Source organism: Herpailurus yagouaroundi, unplaced genomic scaffold (genome assembly GCF_014898765.1).
Source record: "Herpailurus yagouaroundi ecotype Mexico unplaced genomic scaffold, PumYag 28, whole genome shotgun sequence".
Lineage (NCBI taxonomy): Eukaryota > Metazoa > Chordata > Mammalia > Carnivora > Felidae > Herpailurus > Herpailurus yagouaroundi.
Genome location: NW_024412376.1, coordinates 20,398,151 through 20,417,786, shown reverse-complemented (window position 1 = coordinate 20,417,786; position 19,636 = coordinate 20,398,151). Strand labels below are relative to the sequence as shown.

Genomic DNA, 19,636 nt, shown 5'->3' with positions numbered 1-19,636 from the left:
CTTCAGTTATATGGATGTCTCATAGTTTATTCAACCAGTTCTCCTGTTGATAGACAATTGGATTATTTTTACTCTTTTGCTAATACAAGAAATACTATGTCAATTAACCTCATGTTTAAATCATTTTATATTTTTGCTAACTTATGTCTGGGATAGATTACTAGAAATAGAATTGTTGCTGCAAAGACAAATGCCTAAGTAAGTCTGCTAGACATTCCTAAATTTCCCTCCACAGAGGTGGTGCTAGTTTGTATTTCTACCAACAAAGTTATGAACATGCTTTTTCCCCACAGCTTTGCCAGTGAGATACATTGCTAAACTTATGGAAGTTTACCAATATAATGTGTGAAAAAGGCTATCTCCTTGTAGTTCTAATTTGCACTTCTCTTTTAGATACCAATGGATAATGTTAGTAGCTTCTTACTGATATTGAGAGAAGCATGATGTTACCATATGAAAACAATGAAGGTGAGCCATGAATTAACCCATATGATAATCAAAACTATGGAGTTAACAAGGTTTCTAGCAAAATTGTTTTTTTTAATTTATTTTATTAATTTTAACCTTTTTTTTTTTTTTTTAACTTTTAAATTTTTTTTTTCAACGTTTTTATTTATTTTTGGGACAGAGAGAGACGGAGCATGAACGGGGGAGGGGCAGAGAGAGGGAGACACAGAATCGGAAACAGGCTCCAGGCTCTGAGCCATCCGCCCAGAGCCCGACGCGGGGCTCGAACTCATGGACCGCGAGATCGTGACCTGGCTGAAGTCGGACGCCTAACTGACTGCGCCACCCAGGCGCCCCTTTTTTTTACTTTTAGAGAGAGAGGGAGAGTGCATACCAGCAGGGGAGAGGAGCATAGAGAGAGGGAGAGAATCTTAAGCAGGCTCCATGCAGAGCATGGAGCCTGACGTGAGGCTCAATCTCACAACCCTGAGATCATGACCTGAACCAAAATCAAGAGTCAGTCGCTTAACTGACTGAGCCATGCAGGTGCCCCTAGCAAAATTCTTATATAGTTTTAAAATCTATTTCTGAAAACCAGTGTTTTGATTTTTTTCTTATGTGCATTGTGTAAAGTTACAATTCCCATTTTTTTCCATGTATGTATAAATAATTAAAAAATACCTCATATAATATTTTAAATTTGATATTTTAACTGATCATTCTTAAGTGAATTTTTGCTTTTAATCTTCATAATAACATAATTGCTATGGGTTTATTTCTGGCATACACAAATAGTTTAAAAAAAAGACTTTTAGAATGTATTTATATACCTACATTTGCATTTAAATACATGAATTGAAAATTTGAAAGGAATCCTTGCTTCTCACAGAAAAAAAAATTCTACCATTTACTTGCCTTTCTGTGAAGTAGTACTTACTTTGAAGTATATTATTCAAATATCTCCTAAGGGATTATACATTAAGAAAATGATATCATATTTGCTTATGTTATTATGACTAGACCTTATCACACGGAGATTTTTCTAAAGTTCTTAGGAATTTCTAGCCGTAGAAAAAATTGCCATAAATCTTCTGGTTTGATTTACTTGTGTTTCTGCTTGTACTGATGTAGCTAGAGATTGTTTTGTCTGCTGTTGTTGATTTCTTAGTTTGTTCAATCAAATGATGTTGGAAAATTTTAATAAAATCACATTTTTTCAAGTTGCTGATATGTTAATGTAGAAAGCATTATTGACTAAAAGATATTCAGATAATTGGGACTTTTAAATAAATAGTTATGATTTGAACCAAGTATCTAGGAAAGGAATCCCAAGTGTTTATTGCTTATCAGAAAGGAAGGTGGAGCCAGATAGAGGGCTAAAAACAGGTATTTAAGTCAAATGTGGCTAATTGCTCTGGTCATTTGTTGCTACTTAGTATACAAACTCAAAACACAGTGGGGGCACCTGGTTGGCTCAGTCAGTTGAGCCTCCGACTTCGGCTCAGGTCATGATCTTGTGGTTCATGGGTTCAGGCCCCACATTGGACTCTCTGTTGTCAGCAAAGAGCCCACTTCAGATCTCTGTCCCCCTTTCTCTGCCCCTCCCCCCTTGTACTCTTTCAAAAATAAATAAACATTAAACAACAACAGCAACAACAACATCGCAGTGGTTTTGAATGCCGTGTATGATTTTCTCACACAGTCCTGGGTTTACTGATCTCTTTGGTTGTTGTCTATAGAGACTGGGGATGGAGTCATTGGAAGTGGGACTGTGCTGGACATCCAGGGTAGCTCTCTGATGTGGCTGGCAGTTGTTGCCAACTGTAGGCAACTACTGGGGCCATGGAAGGAGGGCCATTCCATATGGCTTAGGTTTTGTAGGCATAGCATCTGCCAGGTCAGTTAATGGTTACGTATGAAACTGGCACAGAGTGACTTCTCCCAATTTCACTTGATCTGAGCAGTCACAGGACACGTTTAGATTCAACAGGGTGGAGAAATAAATACTTCCCGATGGAGGAGCACAAATCCACATCATAAAAGAGCATGTATGATGGGAAATACAGTTGAGGTAATCTTTGGAAAATACAGTTGGCACCATTAGTTGTTTTTTTGTTTGTTTTTGTTTTTGTTTTTTAAGTGTGTGGTCAAACTGTGACATTATGAATTACCCATCTGAGACTAAGTCTAACAAACAGATTTAAGTCCCTTTTACTCGAGCTTTCCATGCTTTTACAGATAGTACAGGTTTAAATTTTTTATTGTGTAAAGTAAAATCCTCTGTTGATGACTTTTTATTTGGGTTCTAGCTTTTCCCTTTTTTTTTAAATGAAATCCATTATCTGACTTGTCCAATGTAATCAGCACAAATATTCAATTTTAGTGCATAAGATGAATTTTGTTGCCTTGCTGGGGAATTTTGTGGTAGAATCTATATAAAATTGATCTTATGATTCTTATTCTGGGACAGGTTAAAAGTATAAAAGGATTTTTTTCAAGGTACTTCTTATTATCCACTGCATCTATAATGTGAAAATGACTCCTTTAGGCCTGATCTTTGGGCTTACAGTTGTTGCTGGGCATTATAATGTAATAATAATTGCTGATATTTATGGTGTGCTTGTAATATGCAAGGCACTGTGCTCAGTGCTTTAAATACATGTTATTTTATGATGTAGATACTCTCATAGATGAGAAAACTAAGGCTTAGTAAAGTGAAATTCTTTGACCTGAAACACACAGCTTGTAAATAACAGAGTTGGAATTAGAATCTAAGTCTCTTTCATATGAGAACCTGTTGGCTTCATTCTCAGTCCACTTTAGTTACTGAGTTAGGCCAGGCCAAAAAAAATCTGGTCTAGATTTGAAAACCAGACAAATGATTTACTCAGTGCAAGGGGTCTCTCATTTTGATTTAGTATAAAAAGGGCCAACAGTATAAAGGGTATATATCAGATATATATAATGTGCATATATAAAGGGTATATATCAGATATATATAACATAAGGTGAGGCCCTCAGAAATCAAAGGTCGATGTAGACTATGCAGAGGAGCCCAGAGGTACAGTTTTGCTGCAGGGCCACATCACCCCTTACGAAAAGATTCATCTTATTACCATAGAAGGCAATTCCTCACCATGGGACAGATATTAAACCTTTGTGCTATAGAAAGCCTAGCCATGGTCTGCTTCAGTCTCTAAAGAAATTGCATCTTTACTGTTTGGGCTGCAAGTCCACTTATTTTGATTTTTGAGAACTTCTGGGAGAGAGAGCATATATGTGGGAGTAAAACCATATGCCTACAACTAAATGCAAATGACCAGTGTATCATTTTTCTGATGCTTGACACATCCCGAGAACTGGGCAGCTGCCCTAATGACTAAGTTGACACATCCACCCAACTTTTGTAACAGGGGAAATTGCTCAGGTTCATGGCCTAAAGAGATGTCAGGGAAATATATGATCAGTAGATAAAAAACTGGAATGGACTGTTCCACAAACTGTTTTTGTGTTCATAATAACTTCCTATCTAGCATGACTCAGTTTTGCAAATAGCAGTAGCCAATGCTAAATTTTCCCTGCCGCCTAAAGTCATGATAAGAGCCAACTTTACTATTTCATCTTTATATCCCTTGCAGCAAGAAAGAGAGAATTTTATCATAAATTTGGGATGAATTAGATAAAAAGTGACCAGTGCCTATCATGGGCTTCAGTCCTGCAGAGATTAGAAAACTGAGCTAAGTGAGGAAACTATGGCAATTGCCTGGATCACTTCATCAGATCACAAACCTCTGTTTTTTGTTTCTTGAATCTGGTCATAGGGTATTGACAACTATGTGGCAATGACTAAAAGAGGATATTCTTACGGGTGAAAGACAATGCCAGTTTGCTGTAATAGGTGGGATTCTGTCAGGAAGTAGATGAAACACTGAGATATCAACTGTATTTATAGAGGTATAGTTTCATGTGGAGGAGCCACTGAGATAATTCAGCACTGTGGTGCTACACCACTCCTAAGCCTACAGAGGTGAGGAAAAGGGATTGTATGGAAAGGGCTGCCTGGCAGGGCTGCAACATGGGGTAGAGGAGCCAGGCAGCCAGCCCAGGGCCAATCTGCAGGGAGGGAGCCCAAGGACTAACACACCAACCTCACTCTCTTCTTTCCTTGATTTTTTTTTTCTGGGGGCTCTCCATTGACTGAGTCCAACTGGAAACAACAGTGCAAGGGAGCCTGTTGATGACTCCAAACAGATGAGCCTCTGTGGCCTCAAGCAGAGAGAGTAGGGAAGCAAGGGGAGGGTGGATCTGGAAAGGCAAATGGAAAATAACCAGCACGTTTTCAGATGTCTATCATAAGCCTTTCACGTAAAATGCCTTTTTAATGAAAAGTAGTAAATTTCTTATAAGCAGAGAATAATTGGGGTGGTTGCTTTCATTTTCGGAAACCCATAGGGGAAAAAACCCACATCATCAAAAGGGATTTTGATTTTTAACTGTGGGGCCATGAGCAGGTACAAATGCTAATAGGTGGGATCCTTTTGTTTCAAGGTGCAGAGAGTAATATTAGCTTAAAGCAAAAAAAATTTCTTAAAAGTATATGCAGAAATGCTGAAGAATAAGTCTGAGACAGGTTGGCTTCAGGGGCAAAACTATTTATGGTCTTGTCCAGGAACCACCACTGGAATAAATAAATTTTGACATTTTTGTTCTTATATCACTTCCATAAAGATGCAAAGACCTGGGATAAGTCTGATTGGAGTAGCTTTGGTCCCAAACCTTGATTACAGGTCTATATTCATAGCCCTCAAGGGAGGAAAAGACATTCCACAAAGGGTGCAATTTTTAATAGCGGAATTAATGCTCAAACAAAACAAAAGGAGCCAAAACTGGGACTGGCCCAATAAAAGACTACTTGAGCAGAGAAATACTGAATTAAGGTGCAGAGCACTTGGTAGAGAATCATGTACCCATGACTTTTCAATGGCAATGACATTTGTTTTTCCATGCTCATCACCCCTTGTGACTAGATTATTACTAAGGAGTAAAAAAGAGTGGGGCAAATGGTGGCAGCATTGTGATACTACAAACAAGTTAAAAATAAAAAGTTGGGGTGAGATGGCCAGTGATCACCATCTTTAGTAAAATTCAGATAGTATGGCTGTTTGGGGTCAGAAAAATTATAAAATTGTAAATTAGCTTCATTGGATTACTGGAATTAATAGAAGCTTCAACTTATTCAGTGAGTTAGGTTTTGCCCTTCAGTCTTAGGAAGAAGCAATGTAAACAAGATGAGTCTCTCACACAAGTAACTTCACAAGAAATGGATTAAAACCCAAAAGGTAAGAATCAGAATAATGTTTCTTGGAGGTGGCAACTGTAAAATGCATTTTTGTGAACATGTATCTATGCTTCTTCTCCTTTTAATTGGGAGTTTTATTTTTAGGATAGGAACTTGTTTTTACATGAGGAAATATTGAGATTCAGTTGGTTAAAAATTAAGGTTCAAAGCTGAACTATGTGAGGTAGGTACTATTATTAGCTTCATTTTATAAATTGGGAAATTGAGATATAGAAGCTCATATGAATGTATGTAGCAGAGCTAGAATTTGAACCCAGACAGTCTGATTCAGAGATCATGGGCTTAACCACTCTGGTGGAGTTTTCTTATCATGTTATTTACTGTTTCTCTAGGCAAATGAAAAATTTCCAATATATAAACTTTTACAAAAATATCAGTCTGAGAGGCTACCATCAAGTCTTATTTAATATGACATATTGATATGATGATGGGCTTTGAGTAGATAGATGAGTGGATAGAGATGAAACCTCTATTAGTGATCAACTTCCAACTTTGATGAGCAACCAACGGTCATGAACCCAGATAAAATCACAGATTCTACAATCAACATTAGGTTTCTTGGGTGGGATGATGGATGGGAACGTATCAAGGCATTCTTACCAAAGTTCATAATGGACACTTTAACCTTTTCTCATTAACAAGTAAGAGTAAATCCCAATTGCTATTCAGACTAATTGGGCTTTGGTGCCAGCTCATGCCTCATTTGGGAATAATTGTGAGATTGCACACATAGGAACTTGAAAAATGGCTATCCTTAAATGGCAACTACCCCAGAACAATTCCTTGAGTTAGCATGGACAGCCCTGCCTTGTGACCAAAATATGCCAGATAAAGTACATATATTGGAGATCTCAGTACTTAATTTCAGTGCAGTTTGGAGTTCACAGGAGAAGCACAAAAATAGCCTTTGGGCTCTGGTAAAGACAGAAACTTACTATACCCAACAAAGCTGTCCTTCAGAAAAAAAGGAGAAATAAAGGCTTTCCTGAACAAACAAAAGCTGAGGAAATTCATCACAGATAGGCCTATCTTACAAGAAGTGCTAAAGGGTGTTCTTCAGGTGGAAATAAAAAGAAATTAATTAACATAGAAAAAATGTATGAATTTGTAAAACTCACTGGTAATAGTGAAAATATAATCAAAGTCAAATTTTCTAATATTGTAATGGTGCATAATTCACTTACAACTCCAGTTTAAATGTTAAAAACAAATGTATTAAAAGTAACCATAATGACAATAATTTTTTATGGATGCACAATATAAAAAGATGTTCAATGTAACATCAATAACCTAAAATGTGAGTGGGAAAGAAGTAAAAGTGTAAATTTTTCTATGCTATTGAAGTTAAGTTGTTATCAGCCTAAAATAGCATATTATAACTAAAAGATAATTTATGTAAGCCTCATGGTACCACAAAGGAAAAACCTACAGTACATACACAAAATATTATGATAAGGGATTCATACCACCACAAGAAGTCATCAAATCACAAAGGAAGATAGGAGAGGAAAGAAGAAACAAAGTGTCTACAAACAGAAAATGAACTATATGGCACTAAGTAAGTCCTTACTTATTTACAATGATTACTTTAAATATAAACAGATTATTTTCTCCAATAAAGAGGCATGGAATGGATTAAAAAAAAGGATTCAATGATATGCTGACCTCAAAAGACTCACTTTTAAGGACACACAGTTTGAGAGTGAAGGAATGGAGAAAGATATTTCAAGCAAATGGAAAACAGAAGAGATCATGGGTAACCATACTTATATCAGACAAAATAGACTTAAGCTAAAAATGGCCCAAGAAACAGTGAAGGTCATTATATAATGAGCACAGCATCTAAATATATAAAGCAAATACTAATAGAATGAAAAGGAGAAAAAAACAGCAATACAATAGGAGTTGGGGACTTTAATAACCCATTCTTAACAATGCATAGATCATCTAGAGAGATTCAATAAGAAAACCGTAGAAATGAAAAACACTGCAGACCAAATGGACATAACAGATACATACAGAATATTTCCATCCAATACAACCAGAATGCACATTGTTCTCAAGTGCACATGGAACATTTTCTAGGATAGACCTCATGTTAAGCTGGTAAAGAAGTAACAAATTCAGGAAGAGGGAAATTATATCAAGTATTGTTTCTGACCACAATGGTATGAAACTAGAAATCAACAACAGGAGGAGAGCTGGCAAATTTACAAATACATGGAAATTCATAATATGTGATCAATACACTATAGAACAATTGATGAGTCAAAGAAGATATCAAAAAAATTAAAAAAAAATCTTGAGACAAATGAAACTGGAAACAGAATTAGTAAAACTCACAAAATGCAGCAAAAACAGTTCTTTTGTTTAATTTATTTTTTATTTTTATTTATTTTTATTTTTTAAATTTATATCCAAATTAGTTAGCATATAGTGCAACAATGATTTCAGGAGCAGATTCCTTAAAGTCTGTTACCCATTTAGCCCATCCCCTCTCCTACAACCCCTCCAATAATCCTCTGTATGTTCTCCTTATTTGAGTCTCTTATGTTTTGTCCCCCTCCCTGTTTTTGTATTATTTTTGCTTTCCTTCCCTTATGTCCATCTGTTCTGTGTCTTAAAGTCCTCATATGAGTGAAGTCATATGATATTTGTCTTTCTCTGACTAATTTCGCTTAGCATAGAACCCTCCAGTTCCATCCACGTAGTTGCAAATGGCAAGATCATTCTTTTTTATTGTCGAGTAATACTCCATTGTATATATATACCACATCTTCTTATCCATTCATCCATTGATGGACATTTGGGCTCTTTCCATACTTTGGCTATTGTTGATAGTGCTGCTATAAACAGTGGGATGCATGTGCCCCTTCAAAACAGCATACCTGTATCCCTTGGATAAATGCCTAGTAGTTCAATTGCTGGATCATAGGGTACTTCTATTTTTAATTATTTGAAGAACCTCCATACTGTTTTCCAGAGTGGCTGCACCAGCTTGCATTCCCACCAGCAGTGAAAAAGAGATCCTCTTTCTCTGCATCCTCAGCAACATCTGTTGTTGCCTGAGTTGTAAATGTTAGCCATTCTGACAGGTGTGAGGTGGTATCCCATTGTGAGTTTGATTTGTATTTCCCGGATGATGATGAGTGATGTTGAGCATTTTTTCATGTGCCGGTTGGCCATCTGGATGTCTTCCTTGGAGAAGTGTCTATTCATGTCTTTTGCCCATTTCTTCACTGGATTGTTTTTTTGGGTGTTGATAAGTTAGTTCTTTATAGATTTTAGATACTAACCTTTTATCTGATATGTATTTGCAAATATCTTCTCCCATTCTGTCAGTTACCTTTTAGTTTTGCTGATTGTTTCCTTCACTGTGCAGAAGCTTTTTATTTTGATGAGGTCCCAGTAGTTCATTTTTGCTTTTGTTTCCCTTGCCTCCCGAGACGTGTTGAGTAAGAAGTTGTTGCGGCCAAGATCAAGGAGGTTTTTGCCTGCTTTCTCCTCGAGGATTTTGATGGCTTCCTGTCTTACATTTAGGTCTTTCATCCATTTTGAGTTTATTTTTGTGAATGGTGTAAGAAAGTGGTCCAGGTTCATTCTTCTGCATGACACTGTTCAGTTTTCCCAGCACCACTTGCTGAAGAGACTGTCTTTATTCCACTGGATATTCTTTCCTGCTTTGTCAAAGATTAGTTGGCCATATGTTTGTGGGTCCATTTCTGGGTTTTCTATTCTGTTCCATTGATCTGAGTGTCTGTTCTTGTGCCAGTACCATACTGTCTTGATGATGACAGCTTTGTAGTATAGATTGAAGTCTGGGATTGTGATGCCTTCTGCTTTGGTTTTCTTTTTCAAGATTGCTTTGGCTATTCGGGGTCTTTTCTGGTTCCATACAAATTTTAGGATTATTTGTTCTAGCTCTGTGAAGAATGCTGGTGTTACTTTGATAGGGATTGCATTGAACATGTAGATTGCTTTGGGTAGCATTGACATTTTAACATTTGTTCTTCTTATCCAGGAGCATGGAATCTTTTTCCATTTTTTTATGTCTTCTTCAATTTCTTTCATAAGCTTTCTATAGTTTTCAGTGTATAGATTTTTCACTTCTTTGGTTAGATTTATTCCTAGGTATTTTATGGTTTTTTGTGCAATTGTAAATGGGATTGATTCCTCGATTTCCCTTTCTGTTGCTTCATTATTGGTGTATAGGAATGCAACCGACTTCTGTGCATTGATTTTATATCCTGCAACTTTGCTGAATTCATGAGTCAATTCTAGCAGTTTTTTGGTGGAATCTTTTGGGTTTCCATGTAGAATATTATGTCATCTTCAAAGAGTGAAAGTTTGACCTCCTCCTGGCTGATTTGGATGCCTTTTATTTCTTTGTGTTGTCTGATTGCAGAGGCTAAGACTTCCAATACTATGTTGAATAACGGTGGTGAGAGTGGACATCCCTGTCTTGTTCCTGACCTTAGGGGGAAAGTTCTCAGTTTTTCTCCATTGAGGATGATATTAGCATTGGGTCTTTCATATATGGCTTTTCTGATCTCAAGGTATGATCCTTCTTTCCCCACTTTCTTGAGGGTTTTTATCAAGAAAGGATGTTTTATTTTGTCAAATGCTTTCTCTGCATCTATTGAGAGGATCATATGGTTCTTGTCCTTTCTTTTATTGATGTAATGAATCACATTGATTGTTTTGCAGATATTGAACCAACCTTGCATTCCAGGTATAAATCCCACTTGGTTGTGGTGAATAATTTTTTAATGTATTGTTGGAGCTGGTTGGCTAATATCTTGTTGAGGATTTTTGCATCCATGTTCATCAGGGAAATTGGTCTATAGTTCTCCTTTTTAGTGGGGTCTCTGGTTTTGGAATCAAGGTAATGCTGGCTTCATAGAAAGAGTTTGGAAGTTTTCCTTCCATTTCTATTTTTTGGAACAGCTTCAAGAGAATAGGTGTTCACTCTTCCTTAAATGTTTGGTAGAATTCCCCTGGAAAGCCATTTGGCTCTGGAGTCTTGTTTTTTGGAAGATTTTTGATTACTAATTTGATTTCTTCATTGGTTATGGGTGTATTCAAATTTTCTATTTCTTCCTGTTTCAGTTTTGGTAGTGTATATGTTTCTAGGAATTTGTCAATTTCTTCCAGATTGCCCATTTTATTGGCGTATAATTGCTCATAATATTCTCATTATTGTTTTTATTTCTGTTGTGTCGGTTGTGATGTCTCCTCTTTCATTTTTGATTTTATTTATTTGGGTCCTTTCCTTTTTCTTTTTGATCAAACTGGCTAGTGGTTTATCAATTTTGTTAATTCTTTCAAAGAACCAGCTTCTGGTTTTATTGTTCTACTGTTTTTTTTTTTTTTGGTTTTGATAGCATTAATTTCTGCTCTGATCTTTATTATTTCCTGTCTTCTGCTGGTTTTGGGTTTTACTTGCTGTTCTTTTCCTGGCTCTTTAAGGCATAAGGTTAGATTGTGTATCTGAGATCTTTCTTCCTTCTTTAGAAAGGCCCGGATTGCTATATACTTTCCTCTTATGACTGCCTTTGCTGCATCCCATAGGTTTTGGGTTGTGGTGTTACCATTTTCATTGGCTTCCATATACTTTTTAATTTCCTGTTTAACTTCTTCGTTAGCCCATTCATTCTTTAGTTGGATGGTCTTCAGTCTCCAAGTATTTGTTATCTTTCCAATTTTTTTCTTGTGGTTCATTTCGAGTTTCATAGTGTTGTGGTCTGAAAATATGCGCGGTATGATCTCAATCTTTTTGCACTTGCTGAGGGCTGATTTGTGTCCCAGTATGTGGTCTATTCTGGAGAACGTTCCATGTGCAGTGGAGAGGAATGTATATTCTGCTGCTTTAGGATGAAATGTTCTGAATCTATCTGTTCAGTCCTTCTGGTCCAGTGTGTCATTCAAAGCCATTGTTTCCTTGTTGATTTTTTGATTATCAGCACCACTGTGGCCCTTGATTTTTTGATTAGATGATCTGTCCATTACTGTGAGTAGGGTGTTGAAGTCTCCTACTATTATGGTATTACTATCAATGAGTTTCTTTATGTTTGTGATTAATTGATTTATATATTTGGGTGCTCCACATTTGGTGCATAAATGTTTACAATTTTTAGGTCTTCTTGGTGGATAGACCTCTTGATTATGATATAATGCCCTTCTGCATCTCTTGATACAGTGTTTATTTTAAAGTCTAGATTGTCTGATATAAGTGTGGCTGCTCTGGCTTTCTTTTGTTGACCATTAGCATGGTAGATGGTTCTCCATCCCCTTATTTTCAATCTGAAGGTGTCTTTACATCTAAAGTGGGTCTCTTGTAAACAGCATTTAGATGGGTCTTGTTTTCTCATACATTCTGTTACCCTGTGTCTTTTGATTGGAGCATTTAGTCCATTGACATTTAGAGTGAGTACTGAAAGGTATAAATTTATTCACCATTATGTTGCTTGTAGAGTTGAAATTTCTGGTGGTGTTCTCTGGTCCTTCCTAGTGTTTGTTGCTTTTGGTCTTTATTTATTTGTTTTTGTTTTTTTTCATCTTTAATTTCTCTGGTTTAGTGGTCACAAACTCCTTTAATTTTTGTTTGTCTGGGAAACTTTTTATCTCTCCTTCTAATTTGAAGCATATCCAGCCTTGTGGATAAAGAATTCTTGGCTGCATATTCTTCTGATTATGCACCTTGAATATATCCTGCCACTCCTTTCTGACCTGCCAAGAATCTGTGGATAGATCTGCCTCAAACCTGATCTGTCTTCCCTTGTAGGTTAGGGACTTTTTTTCCCCCTTGGTGCTTTCCTGATTCTCTCCTTGCCTGAGTATTTTGTGAATTTGACCATGATATGCCTTGTTGATGTTCAGTTTTTGTTGAATCTGGATTCCTCTGTGGTTCCTGGATTTTGATGTCTGTGTGTTTCCCCAGGTTAGGAAAGTTTTCTGCTATGATTTGCTCACAAAACCCTTCTATCCCTATTTCTCTCTCTTCTTCTTTTGGGACCCCTATGATTCTGATGTTGTTCCTTTTTAATGAGTCACTGATCTGTAATTCTTAAATCGTGCTCTTTTGCTTTAATCTCCCTCTTTTTTTCTGCTTCATTATTCTCCATAGGTTTGTTCTCTATATCGCTGATTCTCTGTTCTCGCTCATCCATCCTTGCCACTGTGGCATCCATTTGAGATTGCATCTCAGTTATAGCATTTTTTATTTTATCCTGACTAACTTTTGCTTCTTTTATCTCCAAAGTAAGGGATTCTAATCTATATTTGACTCCAGCTAATATACTTATTATCGTGATTCTAAATTCTGGTTCAGGCATCTTTCTTGTATCCGTGTTGGTTAAGTCCCTGGCTGTCATTTCCTCCTGCTCTTTCTTTTAGGGTGAATTCCTTTGTTTCATAATTTTGAAGGAAGAAAAGGAATTAAAGAGGTAATAAAAAATTAAAAGTAAAAGAAAAAAATTAAAATTAAAAAATATGTTAAAATTAAAAAGTTTAAAACAAACACACACACACACACAAAATAGAGTAAATGGTGCTAGATCCTAGGTATGTTTTGGTCTGGGTGTTGAAAGGCTCTTGATAGATTAGAGAAAAAGGGGAAATAAAGAAAAAAAAGGAAATAATTTGAAAAGTGGAAAAAATAATACACTGATGTAGAATAAAATGAAATGATGGAAGTAAAATAAAATTTTGTAAAATTTACACAAATTAAAAAATATAGTAGAAAAGAATTAAAAAATATTTTTAACAAAAATTGAAAAAAAATAGATTTTTTTCTCTTTCTGCTGAATTCTGTTGTTTAGATTGTGTGGATTGTTGTGTTAATCCTCAGATAAGTTTTCTAGGTGTGCAGGATGGTTTAGTGTTGATCTGGCTGTATTTCATGGACATGAGACACGAAAAATACTTCCATGCTGTTCCGCCATGTTGGCTCCTCCACAGCAAAAGCAGTTCTAAGATGAAAATTTATAACTCTAAATATATATCTCAAGGGAAAAAAGGTCTCAAATAAGCAACCTAATCTTGTAGTTTCAAGAACTAGGAAAAGAGGAACAAGTTAAGCCCAAAGTTAGCAGAAGGAAGAAAATAGTAAAGATTAGAGCAGTGGTAAATGATTTAGAGAATAAGAAAACAATAGAAAATTTTAACAAAACTAAGAGTTGGCTCTTTGGAAAGATGAGCAAAATTGACAAACCTTTAACTTGACTAAGAAAAAAAGACACGGACTCATAAAAAATCAGAAATAAAAAAGGAAACAGTATAACTGATATCACCAAAATGCAAAGGATCAAAAGAGACTTCTATAAGTGATTATTTACTAACAAATTGGATAATCAAAATAAATGGATAAATTTCTAAAAACATGCAACCTAGCAAGACTGAATCATGAAGAAATAGAATATCTGAACTGACTAATAATGACTAAGGAGATTGAAAAAAGAAAAGAAAGGAAAAGCCCAGAACCAGATGGTTTCCCTGGTGAATTTTGCCAAACATTTAAGGAAGAATTAATGCCAAAACTTCTCTTCCAAACTCTTCCAAAATACTGAAGAGGAGGGAACACTCCAAAACTCATTTTATAAGGTCAGCATTACTGTAATTCAAGGCCAAATAAGGACATTACAAAGAATAAAACTACAGGCCAATCCTAAGGAATATAGATGCAAAAATTCTCCACAAAGTACTAGCAAATCAAGTTCAATAGCACATTAAAAAGATAATATACAATGATTAAGTAGGATTCATTACTGAGATGCAAAGATGGCTCATCATATGCAAGTAAGTAAATGTGACACACAATTAAAATGACACGATCAACATAATAGAGGCCGTATATGACAAGTCCACAGATAACATCACACTCAACAGTGAAGTTCTGAAAGCTTTTCCAGTTAGACCAGGAATAAGACAAGTGAGCCCACTCTTGCCACTTTTATTCAACATACTGTTAAGAGTTCTACCCAGAGAAATCAAGCAATAAAAGGAAAGAAAAGGCATCCGAATCAGAGAAAGAAGTAAAATTGTCTGTTTCCAGATGACATGATCTTACATGTAGAAAATCCTAAAGACTACACCCCCAAAACTCCTGATAAACAAATTCAGCAAATTTGCATGATACAAAAATCAACGTACATAAATTAAATGCACTTGTATACTACCAGTGAATATCTGACAAAGAAGTAAAAAAATACCATTAACCATAACACCCAAATAATAAAATACTTAGGGATAAATTTAACCAAGCAGGTGAAAGATGGATACATTAAAAACTATAAAACTGATGAAAGAAACTGAAGAAGTCACAAATAAATGGAAAGATATCCTGTGTTCGTGGGATTGGAAGAATTAATATTGTTAAAATGTCCATACTACCCAAAGCCATTTATAGCTTTAATATAATTCCCATCAAAATTCCAATGACATTAAAAAAAAATTTTTATGTTTATTTCTGAGAGAGAGGCAGAGTGTCAGTGGGGGAGTAGCAGAGAGAGGGAGACACAGAATCTGAAGCAGGCTCCAGGCTCTGAGCTGTCAGCACAGAGCCTGATGCGGGGTTGGAACTCACAAATCATGAAATCATGACCTGAGCCGAAGTTGGATGCTCAACCGACTAAGCCACGCAGGTGCCCCCCGCCCCGGAATACATTTTCTAATAGAGAAAAATTCTAAAATTCGTATGGAACGATAATAGGCTCTGACTAGCCAAAGCAATCTTGAGAAAGAAGAACAAAACTTGAGGAATCATACTTTCTGATTTCAAACTAAACTGCAGAGCTTTAATAAGCAAACAAGTATGGTATTAGCATGGAAATAAACACATGGACCGATGCAACAGAATCAATAGCCTAGAAGTAAACCCCTGAATGTATAGTCAACTAATATTTGACAAAAGAGCTAAGAATACTCAATGGGAGAAAGAATAGTTTCCTCAATAAATGGTGTTAAGAAAATGAGATAATCATACACAGAAGAATGAACCCTTCTCTTAGACTATTCACCAAAATTAACTCAAATGGATTAAAGACTTAAATGTAAGACCTGAAACTATAAAAATTCTAAAAGAAAACTTAGGGGAAAAATTCCTTGATATGGTTCTTGGCAATGAGTTTTTTGGGGGGTTATAACAACAAAAATAAACAGCAAAAGCAAAAATAAGTGGGACTACACAACTAAAAAGCTTCTGCACACAAAGGAAACCATCAAAAGATGAAAAGGCAGCCTATGGAATGGGAGGGCATATTTATAAATCATGTATCTAAGAGGTTGATATCCAAAAGGATATATAAGGAATTCATACTCAATAGCAAACCAAAACTAAAACCAAAACCAAAAACAAGCCAATTGAAAAGTGTGCCAAGGACCTGAAAAGATCTGTTTTCCAAAGAAGACATTTAGATAGCCAACAGGTACATGAAAACATGCTCAGCATTCCTAGTTATCAGGGAAAGTAAGTTAAAATCACAGTGACATATCATCTCACACCTGTTAGAATGGCTGTTATCAAAAAGACAAGAGCTAAGTGTTGGCAAGGATGTGGAGGAAAAGGAATCCTTGTGCACTACTGGTAGGGAAGTAAATAGTACAGCCACTGTGAGAAACAGTATGGAAGTTCCCCAAGCATTAGAGATAGGACTATAATTCCACCTCTGGGTATATATCTGAAGGAAATGTAATCACTTTGTTAAAAAATGTTTATTTTTGAGATAGAGGGAGAGAGAGAGAGAGCGCAAGTGCACAAGCTGGGATGGGGCACAGAGAGAGAGACACAGAATCCAAAGCAGGCTCCAGGCCCTGAGCTGTCAGCATAGAGCCCAATGCGGGGCTTGAACCCATGAACCGTGAGATAGTGACCTTAGCCGAAGTTGGATGCTCAACCAACTGAGCCACCCAGGTATCCCATGAAATCACTATCTTGAAGAGACATCTGCAGCTCCATGTTCATTGCCGCATTACCCACAATATCCAAGACAGGGAAACATCCTAAGTGCCTGTTATTGGATTAATGGAGAGAGATGTACTTTGCCGCATACAAGGGAATTCAGCCACGAAAAGAAGGAAATCTTACTATTTGTGACAATACGGATAAAACTGAGGGCATATGCTGAGTGAAATAAGTCAGATAAAGATAAATATTGAATTATTTCACTCACATATGGTATCTAAAAACATTATACTTCTAGAAACAGAGATTAGATTGGTGGTTGCCAGGGGCGGAGTTGGGGGAAATGTTGAAGGTGATCAAAATGTATAAACTTCTAGTTATGAGTAAGTTCTGGGGATATACAGCATAATGACTGTAGTTAACGATACCGTATTGTATACTTGAGAATTATTAGTTATTTGTATACTCTATTGCATACTAACAATAGATTTTTTAAAAGTTTATTTGTTTATTTTGAGAGAGAGAGAGACAGAGTGTGTGTGTGCAAGTGGAGGAGAGGCAGAGAGGGAGAGAGAGAACCCCAAACAGGCTCCATGCTGTCAGCCCAGAGACTGTCATGGGGCTTGATCTCACAACTGTGAGAAATCAGGAGTTGGACGTTTAATGACTGAGCCACTGAGGTGCTCCATAAAAGAATAGATTTTTAAAGTTCTCACCACAAAAAAAAAAAAAAAAGAATGATAAAGTAATGGATATGTTAACTAACTTTATTGTGGTAATCATTTTGCAATACGCATGAATATCAAATCACATTGTATATCTTAAATTTATACAGTTCTCTGTCAATTTTATCTCAATAAAGCTGGGAAAGAATAGAATTATGTGTGTAAAAGATACTTATAAGGCATGCAGATTTTTTTTTAAGCAGAAGAAAATGCTATATGGTAATTAGAAGAGTGTTGGCCAACTTCTGAGTTAATAATTTTAGAAGCTGTTATTTTACAAGATCTCAAACTTAGGCACCTAAGTTCATAGTGTTTGACTGAAGTTTTATGTTCAACTCTGAGAAACAGCTTGCTTAGCTAACAGGGTGGGGGGAATGTTAAAACCCGGGACAAGATGTTTAAAAAAAAAAGTTGCTTTAATGACATCTAGGAGAAGGAGGACAGAAATGTATCTTGTGAATTTTATTATTATGAAAATTTTAAAACAAAAGGATGATCTATTTGTATTTTATTTCTTCAGTGCATTTGCAAATAGGCGATAATTGAAATTAAAACTGGCTATGTAAGCATGGCATTAGTCCATGTAAACAGCTAGCATCTAGATGACAGTGGGATTTATTGAACAATAGAAAAATATGCTCACTTGACAGGTTCTAAGGTTTTGTTTTGGCTGTTGTTGTTGGATGTGTGGGTGCTGGTGGGAGTAGCTTCATTAACACGTTACATTATTTCCAGGTTTGACTTGATGGACTTGGCTGACAGGGCATTTGGGTGTTCTTTTTTTCCCCCTAGTTGTTCCAGGCTGGTTGCTATGCAGCTGTGTTTTTGTGAGGAGAAAGTGTCTAATGTGTGTCTGTTTTTATTCAGAGAAGCATATGGAGTCTTTCTCAGGGAGGCTGGATCTTACTTGAGACGTGCCAGTGGGGCACCGAGTTGCTGTGGTCAGCAATGCCTGCGTTGCAGGGTTACTCTGTTTGTGACTTGTTCTGAGATGGATGAGGATTTTCCTTTGGGCTTTATTTGATTCCGTTTAAATAGAATCTGTTTTGTTTGTTTTTGTTTTGTTTTTGTTTCTGTTTTTGTTTTTGAAACCCATGCCATATTACAGCAGTTACAGAAGCTGTCCGCTTTAAATAGTGTGGTGTTAAAAATTGAGATCAGAACTGCTAGGGAATATCTGAAACACTATGAGGTATAACTGAGGCAATTTGTTGCATATGGCTGGGTAGGAACGGAGTGAGTAGGAGGAAGGGAGAGGTGATGATTGCATAAGGAAGTGTAAAAGAAGTATGTGTGGGGAGGTGACCCAGAAAGATGACTTACGGGAACAAAGGATACATGAATAATTTATCTCAAAGTTCACCTACCCCTTTGAAACTTATCACGAGTGTCCTTCCTGGATTTATTTCACTACGTCTTATTATTACCCGTTGAAGATTTATGATAATATCCATCACATTGCATATGGGTCTGTCCCTCCCCCAGAACTGTAAACTCCTTGAGGGCAACCACTCTTTCTTACTCCTTTCCTTGTGTTTCCCAAACTAGGTGCTTTCCTTAGTGCCTGGAACATCTGGGGTAATACATAAATATTGCTGGAATAAATAAATAATTATTTTACACTGTATCTGGCACTTTGGTTATATAGGTAAGTGGAACCACATTATGTAAAAAATTAGAGACTAGACAAAAAAGTCACATAACAGTCATGATATATAGAAAGAATTGGGCAGAGAAGTATAGAGTAAATATGTACTTTTGGTCCGAATGTGCCACTAAAAGGTTTTGTGAGTTTAGGTGATATAAATAAGTTAATACCTCTTTGGAAAACTAGGGGGCCTTACTTGAGAGAAAATATTATTTTATTTGAAAATAAGTATAAAAAGAAATGCTAATAAAATCATAACACTTGTTGAAATGATACTTGATATATACTGCTTTGGAGGATAAGAAATAAGTAGAATTACTCTGAGAGGGAAACACAACTCTAATAAAGAGATAATGAAATGTTCACAGTGAAATATTTCTTTTACACCAATTTTCTCACACTGAAATAGGTCCGGAAAGGCGATAGGGCATTAATGGGACCCATCTGAGTTTTGGGAGACAGACCTGGGTTTAAATTTGCAATTTAGAAATGTGTGTGGGTACATGACCCACACTCTCTGAGTTTTAGTTTTCTACATAGAATTTATGTGTAATAAT

The 19,636-nt window shown here is 36.2% G+C and overlaps 1 long non-coding RNA gene across 1 annotated transcript; it reads left to right on the top strand.

Moving 5' to 3' along the window:
* Positions 1 to 393: 393 nt before the first annotated feature.
* On the top strand, positions 394 to 6,462 carry LOC121027282 (uncharacterized). Its single transcript, XR_005788640.1, has 3 exons — positions 394 to 468; positions 5,716 to 5,786; positions 5,891 to 6,462. It is a non-coding gene; the product is annotated as an uncharacterized LOC121027282 (long non-coding RNA).
* Positions 6,463 to 19,636: the final 13,174 nt, after the last annotated feature.